Source organism: Peromyscus maniculatus, chromosome 15 (assembly GCF_049852395.1).
Source record: "Peromyscus maniculatus bairdii isolate BWxNUB_F1_BW_parent chromosome 15, HU_Pman_BW_mat_3.1, whole genome shotgun sequence".
Classification (NCBI taxonomy): Eukaryota; Metazoa; Chordata; class Mammalia; order Rodentia; family Cricetidae; genus Peromyscus; species Peromyscus maniculatus.
In genome coordinates this window covers 23147635-23155113 of record NC_134866.1, presented here as the reverse complement: position 1 = coordinate 23155113, position 7479 = coordinate 23147635, and positions in this window count along the sequence as shown.

The window sequence follows — 7479 nt, the reverse complement described above, 5'->3', positions numbered from 1 at the left end:
GACACTAGAAGCAGTAGCAAGAGCTGCACCCCATGCTCATAGAGCTTTTTTCTTTTCTTTTCTTTTCTTTTCTTTTTTTCTTTTTATATTGCTCAGATCCTAAGGTTTGGAAATGGTGTCACACCCACTATGGGAAGTCCTCCCTTTTCAATTAGGACATGAAAAAAAAAATCCCTTACTGACATGTCCTGAGGCCGTTATCCCATGAAATTCTAAAGTCTGTGAAGTTAACAATTAAAACTAACCAATATATTAAACAAATACATACCAAAGCAAGGCAGTCTTTTTTTATTTCTTTTTAAATTTTAAAAAGCACCTTGTGATGATTTACCACATTAGTCTATCAATTAGATTCTCTGATCTCTGGTAGTTTTTCATTTATTTATGAGCCTATTATTATTGTTTTTGTATATGGCATGAGTGGGTTGTGTACCATAGTGTGAGTGTGTGTGTGTGTGTGTGTGTGTGTGTGTGTGTGTGATAAGAAAACTCTGGGGTTGTTTCTTTCATTTTTACCCTCAGGAAGGTTCTGGCTTAATCAATGTATTAATTAATCACCTGGCATGCTCATTGTATGACAGCATTGTTGATAAAGGTATCAAGAGATTTTGCTGGAGAATATTTTCATAGAAAGGTGTGTCCTTGGGATTGCATCTTATTTTTTTTTTTGTTTTCCATCTTTCTGGCTCTGGTCCCATAGTGTATAGCACGAATCTCACCAATTCCTCAGCTGATCTTGTTTCCTCAAAATGGAAGCCTCTGTGTTCTCATCAAAATGGATCTCAGCTGAACTTCTGCTAAAAGCTTAAAAGCTTAACAAGACCTCTAGTTTCTGGTCATCATGCCTTATATACTTTTCTGCTTCCTGCTATCACTTCCTGGGATTAAAGGCATGTGTCTTTCCCAAGAAAAGACGAGATCTCAAGTGCTGGGATTAAAAGTATGTGCCACCATGACTGGCCCTATTTCCAGTGTGGCCTTGAACTCACAGAGATCTAGATGGATCTCTGCCTCAAGAATGCTAGGATTAAAGGTGTGTGTACCACCATTTTCTGGCCTGTATGTCTGTCTAGTAACCGTTCTGTTTTCTGACCCTAGATAAGTTTATTAGGGTACACAATATATTGGGGGACACAATATCACAACAATAGTGACCTGAACTATGTTTTTACATTTATGCTTCTTGCCATTATGGACTGTTAACTCTAAAACTGTCTATTCTTCCTCCTGTGGGGTAGTTTATGTCAGGCTGCTCCCACAGTGATGAGAGAAGAACACCAAAGAGTTTCATGTTTACATAAATTTGTGGTGTTTATCTAATGATTAAAAAAAGCAGAAATGTCTAAAATTTAAAATAAAAAGCAATCTTTTACCACTCAAACTTTCTTTTAATATACATAGAATAATTCATATAAGTGAAATAATTCTTTTAAATTTTTATGATTTCTGAATAATAAATGTATATCTAGATAAAACTCAAGCAGCCTATTAGTTGTTGAATTTCCTCTAGGTGGTAGAAATGATTGTTTCCTCTGGCTTTGTGAATCTTCCAGTACACTGAATGAACCCAGGAAGAGTAGTTAATTGGAGACAATTTTATTGTCCTTGAGAGATTTCATGAGATCACAAGATCAATATATGAAATTGTTTAAAATGTACCTCTAGGTACTCTGAGCAGAAGCTACTGCCTTTTGAATATTCATGATGAGGTTACCATGGAGAACAAAATCACTTGTATTTCTTCATCCTGTGTTTTCTAAATATCCTCATAAGTACATCAATATGACCATTTGAGAGCTCTGATGCCCTATACTATACTACAATTTTAATGCCTGTGGGATTTTATGTTATTTTGATAAAATAATAACACTAGGCTTTATTTCCTATTTGTTTTTATGTTAGTTTGAGATGCTTTAATAAATTGCTACAGGATGGACAATTTATTTCTCACTGTTTTAGTGACAGAGAATCCTAAAATCAAAACACAGTCAGATTCTGCTCTTTGGTGAGGACTGTGTTCTGCTTGCAACATAATGCAATGTTTCTGAATCTCCTGAGGTTGGTGCTATGTATTCATATGGAAAACAAGACAAGAGGATGCTGCATGAAACCATTCTCAGAAGGTTCTAGAAGCCAAAAGAGGTCAGTACTCCTGACTTAATTGCCCCTTAAAAAACTGAACTCATAACACTCTCTTAGCTCTTAACTTTATTCACCTGAATTTGGGGATGCAGATATTAAAGCCTTATCCATTTTTAATAAAGAGTGGGATGAGTCAGCCAGTTATTTGCTTTGTAATAGTAAATCATAATAAACAAGTAGCTAATCAACCACAAAGTCTGCTTTCCATTTGAACCTTCTTATTTCAGGGTTTATAGAAACCTTTTTTATTTTATATTTAAACTAGATATTAATCTATTTTATTTGAATAAATATTTATTTATTCAAAAATAAATAGGACTATTTTTTAATTCACAGATGTCCACAGTGTGTTCCAATATTTTCAGGTTAACTAAGTATAAATTTTCTATACAAATTTTATCACCTACTGAGAAAAAAATCTATAGAAGAAAATATTGAATATTAATTAGACAAATACAGATGTATTATCAAAACATTTCATAATGAAAGACCCCCGAAGGCAGTCTTCCCTCTGGAGAGACCCTCGCCCAGAGATCACACCGAGACCACGAGTCAGATGCAAACAGCAAGAGGCTTTATTCAGGAACACAGGTACCCGGGGCAACGCAGTCCCTCAAGAAGCTCAAGAGACTGGCGCGCCCCCGGGCTGGAGCGGAGGGTTTTTATAGGGTCGGGCAGCAGGAGCACGAGGAGGGCGGGTTCAAACTCAGGGCAGCTCATGGTTTACAGGGTTCTGATTGGACGATTCAAATGAGGCCGGGTTCAAACTCAGGGCAGCTCGTGGTTGCCCCCTCCCCCCCCCCTCCCCCCCCCCCCCCCCCCCCCCCCCCCGAGCTTGACACGCCTGCTGCCTGGCTCCAAGTTGTTTTTCTGACCTTTAGTACCCTTTTCTGGGGCCAGGAGGCCGGCCGTAGACACCCCGTGCTTTTCAGACCTTACTTGAAATGGTGTTAGGCTAAGCTAGTATGCTGGGGTCTTTCAATAAGTTTATTGAAACCTGAGTTCTAGAAAAGAGTCTCCACTTACATGTGTTTGCAACAATAAAGCCCAGTGAGTTAATTCAAGATAAAGACGTGGTGAGGACTCTTCCACCTGACTCAGTGAAACCAGAGAATACTCCAGATATTCCTGACTAAAAATCACCTAGGATCACATTTGTACTTTTCATTTGTTCTGATATCTATAAAAATAATATCATTTTAAAGTAATATGCTTAGCATTCCCAATTAGATTAAAGTTTTAAGTGTTCTGTCTAACTCCACGTATTTGCTATATGAAATTGCACATTGTATTCTAATACGTCTGTGGCATGACTAGAAGCCATAAAATTTACTAGCTACCCCTTCATAAAGAAACCTGTTTGGACATAAAACATATGCTTTTTGATAGGCAATCCATGTTTATTTCACAATCTGTTTCTGAGATGAATACATTCAAAATTTATTGATCGTCTCTAGACTAGAATCTATAAAATATACCTGAATATTTCAATATGCCATACCAAAATCAATATAGTTTTCAGTTTTAGAAAATGTACATCTTTTTTATGTAGGTTGTTTTTCTGCTTTAGGTGTCTAAAAGTTGTTTTTCCATTTAAGTTTTGAAATATGAGTTTATCTTTACTCACACAAACCTAGTTAAAGTTTGAAAATTGACTTTGTTGCATCAAGGTTGAAGTTTCTGGGTCCTTTTCAGTTAGATCTATTCTCTATGTAAGAAGTTTGAGTTCTGTTAGTACAGATGAAGTCAAAGTCTGAATTACTCACCTAATTCATTCCTAAATGTTGTTCTATATGACCTCATTCATCCCACTAGTTGATTTACACAGCAAGGATTTTTAAAATTCTGTTAGATGGAGGACCTTATAAACAAAAAATAGTTTTTGTGACATTGTCACATCAATATGTACTACACCTAAGACAAATCTACACCTTATGACCTTTATTTTGGTGACAGTTTTTTTTGCAATAAGAAAACTATTGTGACATATAAATAGACCTACCTGATATGTTTAATACTCTTCATTTCAATTTGTTTCTGTGCATAAATTTTGGAAGTTACAAAGAAAAAAAGAATTTTTGTATTTTTAATATCTCAAAAAAATATACATAAAAATGTACTTTAAAATAAGACTATTTAATGACTGACATATTTATATATTCAATATATTCTAATCAAGTGAATACCAACAAATTTTGAATTTAAACATTTAAGTATTATTCTCATATATGTCTATCTATTCAAGCTGCCATTAATAGATACCAAAAGTCTTTATCTTTCAATGACTGCTGGGAAATTCAATATGAGAACGTTTGAATATATAGTGGGCAGTGAAAACCCACTTCATGTTTCATACCTAAAGCCTTCTCACCATATCCTCAAAGGGATGAAATGGAACACAAATCCCTAATGTGTCTTGAAAAGGGCAGAGGTCTACTTCAAAAGTACCGGGCTTTATTGCAAATGACTCCAGTGTGTAATTGTCAAAATATGTTATAGTAATTAAATCTCATAAGTGATGTTAGTAAAAGATTGGTCTTTGGTGAAAGTGACGAGATTTTAAAGGTGGGTTTCTCACAAAAGATATTAGTGTCCCTACAAAAAAATTCCTAGCGCTCTCTTATTCCAGTTCATTAGAGAATGACATTATCAGTCTCTGACTTCCTACAGGACAGGAAATGAATCTACATAAGACCTCAATGAATCTAACACATGAACTTGGATGCTGTAAAAATGTATGAAAAATTAATTTGTGTTATAAACCACCTAGCTTAAGATATTTTGTGAAAGTAGCTTCACAAATACCATGCTTTTGAGAGAAAGGTTTCTGTACATGAATTTGACAACACACAAAAGGCCTTTGTATCATAAGTGTATATTATAATTTTATCCTCTATGTCTGCTGGTTTTGCGTTTCTGCATGCACTTCTTGATAACTAAAACAAAACTGCTTAATTAACATTCTGTTGATTATCATCTTTGTAGTTCGGGTGTCCAAGGTCCTGTGCACTGCTTTCTTAGGCTTTCTTCTAAAAGTCCTTCAGAGCTACAGCAGAGAGGTGAATGAGCAATGATGCTTTTCTAGAAAAAATAATCTGCTTTCAGGTTCATTCAGTTTAAGTGCTGTTCATGACCTGGCATTAAATGACAAAGTCAATACATGTATAGTCTTCTGTCTGAAACTAACTTCAGGTCTTAGAGAATGCTTAGTTTGTGTAGCCTCCCTCCATATAGTCATTTACTCACTAAACCAGAAAGGGGGCCAGGAGGTGGTGGTGCACGCCTTTAATCCCAGCACTCAGGAGGCAGAGCCACGTGGATCTCTGTGAGTTCGAGGCCAGCCTGGGCTACAGAGCAAGATCCAGGACAGGCACCAAAACTACACAGAGAAACCCTGTCTCAAAAAAAACCAAAACAAACAAAAAAAAAGAGGGATTTTTTTTTTTTTACTAATTTCTTTCTATGAAATAATGTGCTTTTTTATGATCCAATTCATGATAATTTCTGGTGCATTTTGTTCAAAGATGAGTAACGTAAAACCATGTTTTCAAATAGGCCAACCATCATGATACCATCAGCTGTGAAAAGGTAAAAACAAACCAGATATTTATAAATATTTGAGAAAATAGTTCTGCTTGGAAAATACATGTGTCTCATTTTAGGTTAACTTTGTAGGATCATGGTCAAAGGACTCTTTTCACATATCACAGACTTTTCAATGACACTTAAAAAGTCTGGTTCATTAGTACTATATGTAATTTGGCCTTGTTCACATTATTCAAAAACTTTATAATGAGATAAAAATATAGCAACTTCATTGGACACAAACAGAATTTAAGTTATTTTAAGTTTCAGGGGATAGTACTTGGAACTTAAGATTTTTTAATCAACTAAAAGCTGTATGTATAAAAATACATGGTCTGGTACTAGAGTATTGGCTTAGTTATTAAGAGCACTTTTCCTGATTTAATGAGGTTTTGTTCCTAGTATCCACATGGCATTTCACAACCACATGTAAGTCCATTTACAAGGATCCAACAGTATCTCCTTGATATGAAGCCGCCTGAATGCATGTGATACAAATATATTTAGGCAGGTACATACACATATACATAAATATCCAAAATATGAATAAATAAATCTTTTAAAAATAATATTATTGTCACAGTGCCAGTGAATATTCTAGGACAATACAAATGACATTTGAAAATAAAGTAACATTAATAATAGCCAATTATCTATTCCTGGTACACCTGGTATTTTCCTTGGTTCTTTTATTTTCTGTAAGTCGTATTTATTAGGCTAGTGACTGGGAATTGAGTTCATCTATTGATTGAAAGTGCATTTGTCAACATAATTAGTGTAATGCTTCTCTAAATTTACTGCTCATTTAGACATATAAGCAGTTCTCCTTGGAATGTTGGGTTGACTAGCCTTTAAAGTTCCAAATACAGAAAAAGGTTTAGCAGTAAAATGCTTTTAGCAAAAGCAAACAAAAATCTAAGTAATTGCTTTCAGATGGAAACAGGCATGCATATCTCTACGCAGACGCAAGAGTGAACGCATAAAGTGCAACCGCTACTGAGCAGTCATAAGCAGTGCAGAAGGAAAGGGGGATTTCATATGTATACTATATGCTCCTGATAGGAAATACTAGTCATAAAACTGCACTATCAATCAAACTGGGGTTTGGGCCATGTGCTTGATGGTAAATAAATGCAAGATGTCAATGGCTATAGCATCCTACTCTACTCTAGGCAAATCACATCACCAGATAGAAATCATCATTTAAAAAGCACTTGTCCAATTTCATATAGACTACTGTAAATTACCCCTATAGTATTTCGGAAATAAGAAAGGATTTTCTTAATACCATCATATCATATGAGAAAACATGTTTACCATCTGCCAATGGTAATAATTCTGCTCTTTGCCTAAATGTTGTCATCTTTCTTATATAAAAATACATCTAGATAGGCCATTGAGTGAAAAAGGGTATCTGGACACTAGAGCTCCTGTATCAAAGAAATGAACGTGAATGTGCTAGCTTACGGACTGCCTTACACAGCCTTTATCTTCTCATATTCAGTTTTCTTAATTTGATCTTTTATTTGTCTTCAAAATATATGTAAGTTTATCATTTTAATAATCACATATTATATAAACATATGTGCATATCTATAGTGATTTTTTTTAATCTTGTCAATGGTACTTCTCACTAGAACTACTCAGTACCTTTTAGAAATCATAAAACCTCCACAGCTAGTTAACTAGAAAAAAAAAACAACTGGAATTATCTTTCCTGCCCTGATAGTTGCTTATATTACAATAAACTAA